The sequence below is a fragment of the Tasmannia lanceolata genome, unplaced genomic scaffold (assembly GCF_043159265.1).
Source record: "Tasmannia lanceolata isolate RefF3 unplaced genomic scaffold, GAP_Taslan_0.1 ptg000015l, whole genome shotgun sequence".
Classification (NCBI taxonomy): Eukaryota; Viridiplantae; Streptophyta; class Magnoliopsida; order Canellales; family Winteraceae; genus Tasmannia; species Tasmannia lanceolata.
Genome location: NW_027518692.1, coordinates 54619057 through 54635094, shown reverse-complemented (window position 1 = coordinate 54635094; position 16038 = coordinate 54619057).

The window sequence follows — 16038 nt, the reverse complement described above, 5'->3', positions numbered from 1 at the left end:
AGCTTTTCATTAATAAATTTTATATCATTAAAAAAAATAGAGGTTTCATAAACACAGGATATTAAGTTTATCCAAGTTTAAAATCAACCATGATTTTAAATTTAAGCCTAAACAAAAATCCAGTGGCAAAGATCAACTCCACCCGTAGAAAAGAGTTGATATGCGGGTGATTTCATACTCCATCACGCTCCCAACCAGAAACACAGGAGCGTCATGGTTTTCTGTCATTATTTCGATAGAAATCCTAACAAAAATCAACTCCACCGAAGAAAAGAGAAGAACAGTGAGATTCCTATAAGATATTTCTAAAAAACGAAAAAATATAAATAAAAACCAGTGACAGAATCTTACCTGGATTTTGGTCTTGACTTTGTACCGAAATGTTTCCGTAATTTTACAAAATTTCGGCTGAAATTTCACACCGAAGCCGAATTGTTTCCATTTCGCTTATTTCCTAAACCGAAACTGAAATTTAAAACCTTGAAATCAACTAGGCTTTCTATCCTACGATGAACAACCCCACTAGGTCATCCATCACCATAAATTCTACCCATCCACTTACATTTTACATCTCTATAGAATTGGGTGGGCTTCGGTATCACCACTATTGGACCTACCTATCTCCCTTCAGGGAGACATGGCAATATCTTAAAGTTCCATCTTTTGAAGTGAACGACTTTTTTTTTTGAAGCGGTAATAGAATATATTAAGAACCGAGCTGGTTCGAACAAGCTACATAAAGAAAAACAAAATACAATATCAAGGAGGTAAATAATCAAACTGTTCCAAGCTTGGGCGAAAGACACCACTCCTAGCGAGAGAGTCAGCCTCTGAATTAGCTGACCGTCTCACGTGCCTAAAGGGTAAAGCCGAAAGAAGATTTAAATCATTGAGTTCATCGAAAAGAGATAGAAACCGCCAAGGAGGAGAGACTTCCCCCCGAAGCCAGAGAATAACATTAGATGAGTCCCCTTCCACTATCACCTTATGAAAGACAGACGGATCCAACAGTTTAAGCCCACAATGGGCAGCTCTTACTTCCGCTTCTGACGAATCCGCCACTCCAATAGGGCCCGAGAAAGCCCAGAGAACATCCCCCTTGGAATTACGACATAATCCCCCAATGCCTGCGACCCCAGGATTACCAAGAGAGGATCCGTCAAAATTCAGCTTTATCCATCCATCAGGAGGAGGGATCCAGCGTTGAGAAGTTTTAGGTTTGGAAACCCCCTCATTGCTAATAGACAGCCATCCTTCCCATAGAGCATACGGAGAGACGAAATGGAACAAAGGAAGGCTTCGGGCCCAGGCGATAACCGCAGAGATGATAGATATAAATACCGAAGAAGAGGATTTCGCGACGCCCTCAAACACTCGTGAGTTGCGTTCCTTCCAGATGAACCACCAAGCAGCCACCAAGCACAGTTTCCACAGGGTGATGCTGGTTGGCAATTTTCTAAACTAAACATGAAATTCTTTGTAAACCTATAAATACCATCTCATTTCTACGTAAAAGAGCTTGAAGTCCCTAAAGTCCTATCTAGTAATACTCTACTTCATTAAAAAGAGAGAAGAAAAATCATAGGCTATTCGCCATTAAAAATAAAAAAAATCATAGGCTATTGTTAGCATCTCCTTACACATCATAAGTCTTAGGAGTCTAAGTCCCATGAGAGAGGGAAGAGGAAGAGCATAGAGAAAGCTAACTTTATGTATTGACTTCTCTTTTTTGAACCAATCTATAGATAGGCCCCAAAGGAAGAGAAGAAGATTCCATGGCCTTGGGAAGGAAAGAAGACGAATAGCTCTTCACCAATACTCTATACGTACCTTTTAACTTCCTCCATTTACTTGATTAGTGATTAGCATGCTAGTTTTAGAGAGCCAAGAAGCAGGAATCTTCCTTATGGATGACGTTCCTGTGCTAGGACCGCGATTGGGCGCTCCTTTGGACGGAACCGCTGCTCCCAAAGAGACGGAAACTGCTCCGATGACGCTCACAACATGCTTCCATTACTCCTTCGGTCCTACCATCACCAACATCCTTGCATCAAACTCCACCAACCCTTCGAAGTACTTCATTAGAGCAAGCACGCATCTTCAGAAGGCATGAGGAAAGATTGTATGAAAACAAAGATGGTTCAAATTACTACTTTTATGTACTTACATTTTGAAAGATAATATATATATATATATATATATATATATATATATATATATATATATATATATATATAGAGAGGAAACTGTTGGTGAGCTTAACCAAACTTATGGTGAGCTAGCTTGCCCAATCACATGGGTCCCACATTTTGCGGAGTGATCCAAACCATTCATTTGCAAGGCCTTATCATAGATAGGGTGTGTACCAAAAATCAGCTCCATAGGATCATCCTAACCCCTCCATTTGTGGAGGACAAAAATGGACAGACTTGTCCCCATCTATGTAAGGGACTTTCAAATGAATGGTTTGGATCATCCTAACAAAGTGGGCCCCCATGTGATTGGGCAAGCTAGCTCACCATAAGTTTGGTGAGCTTAAGCTCACCAACAGTTTCCTCATATATATATATATATATATATATATATATATATATATATATATATATATATATATATATATATATATATATATATATATATAGACACGCCCATGATGCTCCCAAAAACCTTGGACTCCTCTAGGCCCCACGCTTCCTTGCACCCGTACTCGATTTCTTCTTCTAAATTAGAGAGTACTTGAAGGTTGCTACTTTGAAGGATAAGGACATAAGTCCCACGTCACCACTATCTAGCTCATCTAGCAAGAATTCAAAATCATAGATAAGCCGTATTGTTATTAATAAATAATAAGTGGATATCTTAGATAAAGTTTTGCTGTTATCTATAACTACAAATGCATTTTATCTTATTTGTATTCATGTAAACCCAAACTCAGCTATAAATGGAAATCTCTACGAGCTTTGCTAGGAAGATTCTCTGTAGGGTGCCATGTAGGATTGCCATATGAGGCAATCCGGAGAGAGGAAACCGGAAGCATGGTTTTAAATTTCGGTTTCGGCTAAAATTTCGGACTTAACCGAAACCAAAATTTCAGCCGAAATCCCCAAATTTCGGGCGAAATTTGGTACACGCGCACGAAATTTCAGTTTTTTGGGCGAAATTTCAGTAATTTCGTTCGAAATACTTCAACACAATAAAATATTATTATTTTAATATCAATTTCGATGAAATTCCCAAAATTTCGAACAAAATTTGGTAAATTTCTGTTTCGGTACGTTTCGGTTTCGGTACTCACCGAAATCCGAAATTTTGGTCTGAAATTTTGGATTTTGGTCCGGAATTTCGGATTTCGGTCGAAATTTAAAACCATGACCAGAAGACATACTTTTGTTTCATCCCTTGCTCTAGTCGTCTGGTATTGTCGAATTTGAGCTGTTAAATGTTTAGCTGAGTGGCATCGCGACATTGTCTGGGTGTGGCAACTAGTCCCACATAAAACTCGACAGCACCGGTGGTTGGCCGGCATGATGTGTCCATGAACAAAAACAAAATGGAGGAAAAATTTTCTTTTAATATGGTTTCTTCGACCAGCGTCAGACACTTCATCGTTAGAGTTTATAGTTCGTCTAGTCCGACTAAGATCTAGACCGAATTTGGGTTAGGGTTAGCAAATCGAGATAGCATAGCTAGGGTTTTTGTTGTGGAGGTGGCTTGTAGGCAATCATGATAATGGAGTTATGTGGAAGTTGTGCTTATTAAGAATGGAAATGTTAACGTTGAAAACATCGTTGGGGATTCTTTGTTGGCGGAGACTGATTCTTTTGAAAAAACTCGAGTTGATGCATCAGGCATTTCAATCTAGCATTATCTCGGTCATGAGGTCAAGCCTATAGAACAAAATGCATATGTTTGTCGTAATGATCTTTCCGTTCAGCTACCTCGGTATTCAACGATTTGGTTTGATACCATTGGTGCGACATTTCTTGCTGCCAACAATCTTGCATGCATGTATCAAACATCTAACAGCAATTCAAAATCTTAGATAAACTGTGTTGAATATCTTAGATAAGACTGCCCCTACTGGGAGGGTAAGGATTTCAGAAGGGAATGAGGGATACCTTGCATCACCCTAGTGGAATTTCAATTGGAATTTGCAAGGATAAAACATAAATTGCTTCTAGGTGGGGGGAGACATTGTTGAATTTTTGGTAGAGTAGAGCAGTTTTTTATTTTATTTTAGGGCATAAACTGTTGGAGCATGTGGCCAAGTTGGCCATCCACATGAGTCCCAAGAGCTCTCCAATGGTGGTTTTGTACAGGTCTTGGAAGATATGTGCCTATTTCAGCCCAGATGCATGATTATCTATTTGACTATTTAAAGGCAATCACCTGGTCTTGCAAGAGATGTACTTTGATGAAAAAAATTTAATGCAAAAATGAGAGAATCTCTTGTATACTTTGAGACTAAGATTGCTCCAAATGTGATAGAGATTGTAGTATGATAGGGCGGGTAGGCAAGTAAAACCTTCTTATCTATCAGTCGGGCACTCATCCAGATCATTGGATCTTGCCAGTTATCCTGTTGAAGTAATGCATAAACTCCATTCAACAATGGAAAAGTTTAGGGGTTTCAGTGGATCTACTTTGGATCAGATCCATCTGTCTTGGTCATGATCCTCTTGTGTCCCTTATCGACCAGATCATTTTTGGAGTAATATTCAGATCTTACTTTTTGAATCTGGGCCACGTCCCATTTCGAATAGGGAACTCCATCGGAGTTATGGTTTTAAATTTCCACCGAAACTGATATGAAATGACCGAAATGTTTCTGTTTCCATTCCCATCAAAGTCAAAACCGAAACGATCGAAATACATAAACCAAAATCGTACGTGTAATAGTGGTATGCTGCATTAGTATGTATTACATAATTATTTTTTTATGAATTTTATGCAAAATGTGGTGAATGAATTATATTATATATATATTTGAATTATATGTGAAATTTGGTATATAATAAATTATGAGACACGTGCGACAATGCATAGCACTGGGTGTTGGGTGTTTTTAAACCATTATGATCGTTGTCTTGCTTGTGTGATGGTTTCTAAGTGTGTATTTGTGCTTATTCTAGCATCTCCTGGAGCCCCATCTTTAAATTCTATCATGTACATAAGTTTCCTTGGTTTTACAAGATTTTGACCAAAATTTCTAACCGAAGTCGAAATCTTTTCATTTCCATAGTGACCGAAACCGTAATTTAAAACCTTGATTAGAGTCTCCTAGGTCCTACTTACATTGTTTAATTTAAGGTGTAGGGTTTACGGAGGAAGAAGGAAGAACTTGGCGCCGGGAGGAGGGGGGGAGTAGGGTTTTTAAATATTATGACCTCAATTCCTCATGAATTGACATAAATGAACGAAGTTATGAAGGGTATTTTTCTACATTGTGCCCTCCATTCCAATTTGTGTCATGTCAAAACGCACACCGTAACCAAAACATGAAACCTCATGCATGCCCTATTGAAATTTTTTTCACTTCACATCCTTTATGTTAGTTATATTCTTGTCTCTAATTTAACTCACTGGCTCCCTACAATTGCAATGTGGTGCCGAAGGACCTCATTAAGATCCAGCCCCTAGTGCCCCCTCTTCCCCCTACCATAGGTGGGCTATCGACGGTAGCACCCCTGAAGCACATAATGAGGGATATTTTCTTAATATGAAAATTTATTTTTCTTTTTTGTGTTTGGCTGGAACTTTTGTACCATGATTAGGGTTGGGATTTTGTATAAAGTTATTGGTCGTAAACTGCATCATGTACTGGGGTTGGAATTTTATGTAAGGCCTTAGTAGGAAACCATATCAAGTAGTCTAATCTTTGCATATAGTTGTTGGTGTGAAAAAAAAATCACAAGTTTGATCTAGCAACAAGGCTAGATCAAACCTGTAAGTTGGGAGAAAGGAGAACACCTCAATAGAGAACCTATATACTGCTCGATTGCCTAGAAAAAATACGTGACAATGTTGTCTAAGTTGTCTCAGCGCCCCAACTTGGCCTTGGTTGCTGCCTTAAACTAGCCTTAGTCACAATGGCGTATAGATCTATACATTGAGCAGGTCATCACACTAAGCAAACAGCACACTGGTTGTTGTAGTGAAAGAACGACCAAGTGTGGAAAGACACCAAAAAATGATTGTTGATAGCTGCACAGGGTATATAGCTGCATCAGGCACAAGGTATACAGTTGCACAACCAAAGAAGCATAAAACTTCAGAAATGGTTCTCCCTACCTTTTCCGACTTGCATTGAGGACTTCTATACAAAACCGACCCCCTACTTCTCCTGACCTCTTAGTGAGAACCCCTACACAGATCCGACCATCTGTTTTCTCTGCCTCAGCAGTGTGGACAGCCACAAGGACACTTGCTCGAACACTTCATCTTGAGTATTTGTCTGTCCTTTTCAATGTCTCTGCTTTAATAGTGCGGACCCACACACAAGGGGATCATGACCAAAAGAAGGGTGTGAACCGCTACAAGCAACCCCAAGAACCCACATGGATTTAGCATTAACTCACCTCTGAATCCTGCGCTCCAGGGTTTAAACTTTAAAGAATAGTTACCAGAAGCTTCCTAGTTGGATGGGAAGCTTGTTTCCCCATAAACTCACTACAGTAGCTAAGTTCTTCTCTCTTGCCTAGAATACATGTTGCATCCCCAACTAAGGTTGGAACTATGGTATGGCCTTCATCTCCAATATATGTATTAGGCAGTGCCGACGATGTGGCATTCTTCTCCAACCAATATTGTACTTATCATACACCCACCCAAGGTCAAATCATTTTTGACAGACTAGGAAAGAGAGACAATATTTGCTAGAAAAAAGCTCCAAACTTGGGCTCCCGGTTTTAAAGCTCTGAGACTCACGAGTCACGATGAGACTCCTTTGAGAATCAGTATCTTTTTAGACTTGGATCTTGAGTATTCTTATTACAAGGGAAGTAGAGACTGTTAGTGAAGGTGTGTGTGCGCGCGCTTCCTAGTTTTTTCCATCTAATTTTTTTCGTTATTTCCATGGGTTCGACTAGATTGGAAACTCTCCCCTAAGACTAAGGTCTTGACTTTCTAGCCATGGTTTTTTCCTAATGCCATGACCACGGAAAGTCTCGTAAGGGTCAAAAGGAGTAGTAGAAGCTATAGTTTCCCCTTAAAATACCCACAACCTTGAACCTATAGTTCTAAAGTTGGGGTCCGTGTGGGCATCTGAACTTGTGCCTTTTTCCTTTTGTCAGGTTTGCTCCTTGGCTTGTGAACTTAAGGTTCACTAATCAAGTGGGACTGCAAATGTTCCCTTTTGTTTGGACTCATAACCCTCTAAACATTGCATCCATAGCTGCAGAAGACAAATGTCACAATACCTTCCCAATGTTACTGACATCATGAGACTCAGGATTTATTAAAGACCATTTATCATTTATCAATGTATAACTATTTATTCTACTATTATAATTAATAATTATTTTATTATTAAATAAAAATGTGTATCCATCATCAATCAATTGTGATAGAAACATTAGACTTTGCATCTGAGGTACATATAATTATTCTTTTAATAGCAAAAATTATCTCTAGATAAATTCAAATGAACATGCCAACGATTCACTAGCAACTCTTGTCTCCATTTCCATCTATAGTTACTGCAACTCTTGTCTCCATTTCCATCTATAGTTACTGCTCTCCGTCACTCTGTTTTCTGCTTTCCTGAAACCACTGCAGCAAATTACAGACTTGTGACTTCACAGCTGAATCCACACAACAGAAAAGTGTAACACTAATAGTAATCACAATATTGGTCTCAATCATGAGAGATTGAGATCTGGTCCTTAGGGGATTTGCCTTTCTTCTACTTTTTCTTGCCTTTCTTTATGCCTTTCTTCTTTGCCATCAGGACAGATTGCTTACTCTTCTTGATGAGATCTTCTACTGTTATTAGCATGTTAAGCAGCTCAGATAGGGTCACTAATATGTTATTCTTATTGCAATTCAACATTACCCAATAATTCTAATTCATTAATAAAGGCAATCATTTTTCGTTGCGACATGGTCCTGGACTGGTGTCCCACTCACCGTAAAACTAACCCCTAAAGCCTAAAAAAAAAACCCTCCAAAACTCGTCTTTTACAATCTAAGCAAGGAAAAATCTTCAAACTTCATCTCTGGAGTTTAAAAGACTTGGTCTTCTTTGAGAATCAGTCCGACTTAGTTAGATTTTGAGCATCTCAGTGTAAGAGAAGCATTGAAGTTGAATGTGAGCTTTCTGTGCTGACTAAGATTTTTCTTTCCAACTTGCAATGGTTCTAAATGGATATTTGGTTGCACTATAAGGGGCCGTTTGGATATGCGGATTTTAGAATCTGGGATTTCTTCAAAATTGTAGCTAAGAGACGAGAAGAATCAGACCCAGTCGTCGTTTTTTACTTCTCGCCTTTCTTTCCGTCAGCAAGAGAGCAGCAGATCCTCCATTATTTCCAGGTTTTAGAAATCTCAGGATGCAGGAGAGATTTTTAAAACCTGAATTTCTCACTTAAAATCTAAGAAATGCTGTCAGGACAGTATACAACAGCTAGATCATGACCCTGTTTTACACTGTTTTCAAACTAAAAACGTAGATTCTATAATCTGGGTATACAAATGGCCCCTGAATGTTGTGGAAAAACCAAAGTAAAAAGACATATTTTCCTTTAACTCGCGTTGTTTGGTTGCCATTTACTATTCAGGTGGGGCTCTTTTCGACTGCAAATTTTCCAAATGCAAGCTGTCCTTTTTTTCACTGTTTGACTTTCCTCTCAAATTTGAAGGAAAGTAAAGATCTACGAATATATTTTCCTTCCCTTCTATTTATTATAAACAGATCCTGGGGATTTTTCAAATTGGATACCCTCCCCCGTACAAAGGTTCTGACTCTGTAGCCACTTGTTAATCTTAATTGCAGGGGATTAACATGGATACCAAAACATATGGTTTTCTCCCTTTGTCAAGTTCCTCCTTGGCTTGTGAAGTTAAGGTCCACTAATCAAGTGTGATTAGATAATAAGAGGTTTTCATTTTGATGTGATTAATGACTGTTAGAACCAGTGTGTATTCCTACCACCTGAGATTAATAAAATTTGTCTTATCTTTTCATGGCGTTTACGTTTAAATTCTATTTATTTCTCACCCAACGATGAATGATATCTGACTACATTCACTTGTAGACGTAGTCACAAAATATGAGAAGCTACATAAATCACCTCTGTTATTGGCCTCTCTGCCTTTTCTATTTCTCCATTAACTTTCATTAATACCATCATTTAATTAGTGACATCTGAATTTATAAAATTCAAAGTCTTGTCAGCCTCTCTATCTCCATAAATATCAAATTACATCAGTTTCTTCCAAACTACTTCTTTCCTTATCCAATAAATAGGTTATTAACTACATCATTAGGAATCTTGTCACTGATCGTAACTTACACCTAACTACCCTCACTGATTAAGACATGGCCATTTCATTTCAATCTCTTGCTCATCTCTACTCATCCATTCTCTTCAATTTCTACCTTATTCAGTTCAGATTTAATTGTTTTCAGTTGGATTTCTCTGTCATTCTGCGTTCGTATCGGATCTCTGATATCGACGTTTCGTAACACTTTATACCTACATTAGACTAAAAAGAAACAATTTTTCATTTTGAGTACCTTATTATGAAACGAAAACATGCACATGGGGTCAAGACTAAAATTTCTCATAGAACCCATGAACTGAATTATTGATAAGATGCAACCACTAAAGTTCAAGTTGACTCTTCTTTTTCACATAATATCATCAAAGACTTTAAGGCCATGTTTGGCAGCCATTAAAGTTGTTTTCATGGAAGATTAGTTTATCAAGTGGTGGGAGAGGGGCAAGAGACTTGAGAGGGAATGAGTGAGGACAGGGTAAGAAGGTGCTAAAAAAGAAAAAAAAAAGGAAAAGAAAGATTCTATTAATGGCTGATATTATTCTAACTGAAAAACGGTATTTTCAATCTCAGTCATTCACATAAAAAGTGAAAAGACTGATTTCTCGCTAAGCACTATTATTGAGTGAAAAGACTGATTTCTCACTAAGCACTATTACTGTAGCATTAGATTTGTTGACTTGCTTGACCTCCAAATATGTGACAAGTCCATGCCTTTCTCCACTTGTTATTTGAATACAAAATTGCATTTGTTTTATGTATATCTTTAGGGATTTGCCAGCGACCATAGCAGAAGGCATTTCGCCTATGGGCTGTTGCATGTGAGAGCAGCCCACACAGCCTCTCTGTCTTATTCATTTGATTCATCTGAGGTGGCTGTTCTCACATGCAACAGCTCATCCGTGAAATGCCGTCTGCGATGGTCGCTAGCAAATCCCATCTCTTTATTATATTATTATTATTATCTATAGTCTGCTGACAAAATTAGTAGAAAAGCTATGGAGCTCTTGCAAAAAATCTTGTGAAGTCATATGGGAGGAAGTCGTCGACAAGACTTGGGTTGGGCATGGGGGATCTGTCTCGTTTGTGAGTGCCATTTCTGAATTGAATTTTAGTCGGTGGGGTGGATGTGATGTGAAGCACATTCAGATATCTCTATCCAATTGAACAGAAGACCCACAATGCAGAATTCTATCTCATGAAAAAATGAAAAGCATGGTCCCAAGAGGAAAAGCATAAGCCAAATCATACTCGGTAAGCCCACTAGAGGAGATTTATCTCAAAGTTCTCCTCACTCTTTAGGATCTGAATCGTTGTTGTAAAAAAATTTCAAACCCTCTTGTAGTGTATGAATACGCTAGAGGGGTGACCCAGGCAAGAAAAAGGGGGCCAATTTATCACTTCCCTTCTAGACGGTCAATTCGACTCCATCTGTCGTTCTATTTTACGCCTTGGAGATATTAGAAGAAGATTATCTTATCCCATCTAATTAATTTATGGGGCATTATTTCAGAGATCACGTTGTTTGACTTCTTGACCAGGAAAAGGTCAAAGATTCCAAGAGTATTTTTTTTTATTTCAAAAAGTATAGTGGGGCCCACTTCATAGGATGATCTAAACCATTCGTTTGTTGGACCAGCGTGCTTCATTTGCTGAGCACATTGATTGGATGTGGACTCCTCCTAATAAAAATTGACCTTTTCTTTGTAGCATTTCGGAAGATTACTCTGCACCGTCCAAAAGAATTGCATCGGAAGATTACTCACATGCAACAGCCCATCCGCAAAATGCCTTCTGTTAATGTCCCGCTAGCAAATCCCTAATGGGGTTTGAATATCCTCTCTCTCTCTCTCAGTAAGTAAGAAAAAAAAAGGGAAAAGTAAAAATTGAGGATCTAGTTGTTTTGCTTCAAAAAGCAACTGGACACCTAGTAGTCATCGCAACATAAAAAACTTTCGTGTGTTGTGATCAGAATATGGTCATAATCATGTTCCAATCTTCTTCTCTTTTCATATGTGCCATATACTTCATTTTTTCTTTTGTAGGGGTGTTTTCTGCCTAACATTAAAAACTTTATGTATGTTGTGATCGGATCAGATCCCTATCTTTTTTCTGTTTTCTAACGCAAGCCATATATTTCAACTGACCTTTTCTTACTTTCGCGGGGTTTGGGGATCTCTCTCTCTCTCAAAACACAAAAAATAAAAAGAAAAAATTGAGGATCTAGTTGCTTTTGGACACCCATTATTCATCTCAAGAGTAAAAACGTGTCTTGTGTTCTGAATATCATATCATATTCGAATCTCTTTCTCTCTTCATATGCACCATATTCTTCTTCTTCTTTTCCTTGGTTTGGACGACCTCCACCTAACATAAAACCTTTATGTATCCTATGATCAGATCGGATTCCTAAATCCTATTGATTCATGTTTCATCATTTCTAAAACCTGGAAATATGGGAGGATTTGCTACTCTCTTGGTGTCGGAAAGAAGGGCGAGAAGTGAAAAAAGAGTAAAAAACGACGACTGGTCCACTTCTTCTCCTTGTCTACAATTTTGAAGAAATCCTAGATTCTAAAATCCACGTATCTCGCCCTTCTTTCCGTCAGCAAGAGAGCAGCAGATCCTCCCATATTTCTAGGTTTTAGAAATCTCAGGATGCAGGAGAGATTTTTAAAACCTGAATTTCTCACTTAAAATATAAGAAACACTATCAGGAGAACAGACAGCAGTTTGATCATGAACCCTCTTTTACACTGTTGATCAAACTAAACTAAAAACCTGATGATGGGGTCCAAAATCTGCAACCAATCGGCTGTTGACACGTGGCCCTCACAGGGACCACTGCAAAGCCAACACCTGTCCCTGCTAGGTATGACACCTGGACCAATCGGGGACTTCCACCTGCCCCTCCTAGGTATGAGACCTAGTCCATACAGGGGCTACCACCTGTCCTGGACAGGTGGCTCAGAATCACTATAAATAGCCTTCACTTGTGCTAAGGTGAGGGATCTGAGATCAAAACCCTAAGCTTTTTGCTCTGACATTGCTCTGCACTCCTGCTCATACTGACTTGAGTGTCGAAGCGCCCGTCCGGAGCACCACTTCGGGTTGGTCTTCTGACCCTTTGTATCCTTGCATGTGCCCTTGTGCAGCGCAGGACTCCATTGGCCCTTCAGCTGTGGCTTGCCAGATCAGTCCTTCCGGCCCTACCATAACCTGTTACCAATTTTAGACCTAACACCTGGATTCTAAAATCCGCGCATCCAAACTGCCCCTCAGTCAGTCTCCCTAACATTACTCATTTTAAAATTGTGACGAATAAACTATTACCAAATGGCAATTGGATCATTTTTTAAATGTCTCCTAAAAAAACCTTTCTACTCCTGTGTTTGGGTCTTCTAAAAATTCGAACGTGTGCTTACTCGACAGCGGGGGAGGGGGTGGACCTATGTCAAAACTCAAAAGGTCTTTCGTTTACCCGTATGTCCTCAGGTACACCCTGTAACCCCTTTTGTCTCGCTTATCCTCGCGTGTCTTTTATCTAATACTAAGAAAAGTGAAGGAGAGATCACCATCTACATGGACTTTGAAAATTCAACGAGCCCAACACGTTTAGGTCATAAAACGATAAAACCACGATAGATAGATGTACCTTTTATTATGAGAAATATTAATCTACAACTTGCGGTTGATGGAGAAAGTTTTGAATAGAGACAGGCACCCAAGATTCCAAGAACAAGCTGGATTTTATTTTCATGTTTAGAAAATTAGAAATCCTGCCAATTATATTGGGATTTGCTAGGGATCTTTGCAGAAGGAATTTCGCTCCATTAATGGGATGTGGATTTTGCTCCATTATATGTCCATAGGAAATCAATGTTTTGGATCATTGAACATGTCACCCCACTTGTACTCTTGGCCGCTCCCAATCAAAGCATGCAGTGTAAAATAGAGTGGCCCCACCACATTAAAATATTAGGCATAAAAGGTGAGCCCCACCTTATGCATGGGTTTAGTGAGGATGGTGGGACCCGATAAAAACATGAGGTGACGCGAAGCTTGGATTTGAGGGGAGTTGGTGTGACCCACCCCATCAAAACATGGTGTAAACTACCAGGGCCCACCCTATGCATGGATTTGGGTCGAGATGCTAGGCTCACCCCTGGGTGTAAATGGTGGGCCCACTCATGTTATACATACAAGAGGTGTAAAATGGTGGGGTCACCCTGTGCATTTGTTTGGGCGGAGATGATGATCGAGCCCATGGCCATGCATGGCATCAAAACATCTGGTATATGATGGTGGGCCCCACCCCATCAGAACATGACGGGTAAAATAATGGCCCCGCCAAAGCTATGACTGAGGTGTAAAATGGTGGCCCCAACCATATGCAAGGGTTTGGGTAGAGGAAACCCGAGTAGGGGAAGATGGAAAGTCAGTTGCAAATGAAAATTGAATTTAAGTGGCAGAACCGAGATTTTCTAGGGGAAAATGTTTTCCGATGAAAATTTTCTTAGGAGAGAAATAAGAATGACAGTGGAAGGAAACATGGATATGTCACATTTTTAAAAATCTATATGCAGTGCCGACATCAGTAGCCTTATTTTATTTCATCCTACTACTATTGCAAATTTGCAAGGGAGAAATCAAAAGCTACGGCCAAGGTCAAATAAACAAATACGAGCCATCTTTTTTCCTACATTGCTGACTATACACCATGCGACATAGCTTATTCTTTATAGAAAAGATCCCATAAAAACCATTAATTTAAGAACCACGTTGTTACCCACAAAGCTCGTGGATAATGGTAGTCATCCCCCGAACCAGTTTAATTATTACTGCCATGCACATCCCACTCATACAACTAAATAATGAAACGGATAACGTTAGCTTCAACAAGATTCTATCTTTTTGGAACTTTTCTTGCTATTTTCTAATTTGAAAATAGAAACATAGCCATCTCCCTTTAAATGGTTACAAAAATAGATAGAAACTTTCCTCTGATTCATTTTTTTTAGAATTAAATATGAAAAGGATTCGTAATTAAATAAGAATAGGATATGCATGTTTGAATAGAATGCATAAAATAAATTAAAATGGAAAAGTATATAGATATAGATATATAATAAGAAAAGAGGAATGATAGATACAAGGGAGCCCTTGCATAAAGAGCGGCAAAAGGGCTCATGATTGGATCCACATCATCAAATGTAATTGAAAATGACGTGGATCCAATGAAGAGCCCTTCTGCCGCTCTTTATGCAAGGGCTCCCTTGCATCTATCATTGCTCATAAGAAAATGATATGAAAGAAGAAAAATTAAAACATTTCCACACAACCCTCAGTGGAGTGGGAAACTGATGCAGGTGCATGCATCTATGCTCGGTATATCTTATCATCGAGCTCGTTAATGGGGGTGAATTGGGTTTTTTTTTTACCTATCCTGTACAAGTTAGTTTATCAAGGGATTTTTTTTTTTTTTAGGTAGGTAAGATGGGGTTAGGCAGGACCCCAACCAGATATATTGAACCAAAAGTTTATTAAGGAATTATGGGGGCCATTGTTTTGTTTTAGCGACGGTTATCTTGCAACGACATAAATACCATTGCAAGAGGCCCTTTTTCTTGTAGTAATTTAATATTTCAAACCATCCATGCCCCTTTGTCCTAAAGTCCATGATGATGTAATTAGTTGTACTATCAGTGATGGAAGAGATGTAACTGCTGAGAAGATTCAAATAAAAATAAATGGACTAGAAAATGAGCTGGAGGCTGCAAAAGATAGCTGGACTGTTGCTTTCTAGAAACAATGAGGAAATGGTGTTGGGTTCAGATGGGCTTCCACACCCCCTTGGGTTGGTTGAGACCTCCTCCTGTGTAGTATTCTTTCTAGAAAAGATCCCCAAAATCTTCTAACTTAAAATTTAACAATTTTAAAACATGTTGTATGTATCCACAAAGCTCGTGGATAATTGTGGTCAACACGAGAACTAGTTTAATTATTACTACCACAACCCTCAGATATAATTAAATAATGAAATGGATCACCTTGCCTTAAAGAAGAATTCGCTCTTTTTGGCACTTTTCTTGCTCTTTCCCATTCGAAAATAGAAACATAACCATGTCCCTTTGAATGGGTACGAAAATAGTTAGACCTTTCCTTTGATTCAATATAAAAAAAAACACACTCCACCTTTGATTCAATATTAAAAAAACCTCTCTCTCCTTTAAAATGTTCTTCCACTCTCTCTTTATAAAAAAGAAATGTATATATACATAGACACACTCGTATACATGCACTGCTCACTGATGAAACATGCAACAAAATTTCTTTTTCATCATCATTCGTGAAGCTGAAAGGAATAGGCATGTTTGAATCGAATGCCTAAAATAAGTTCGACATACTAGTAAAGATATTAGAGAAGAGAAGAAAAGAAAAGAACTACTTTCCACGTTCCCACCTTTGTGGAGTGGAAACGCAAAGACAGCAATACATGTCTCCATTCAAAGTACTACAATCATGTTGAACTCTCTCTCT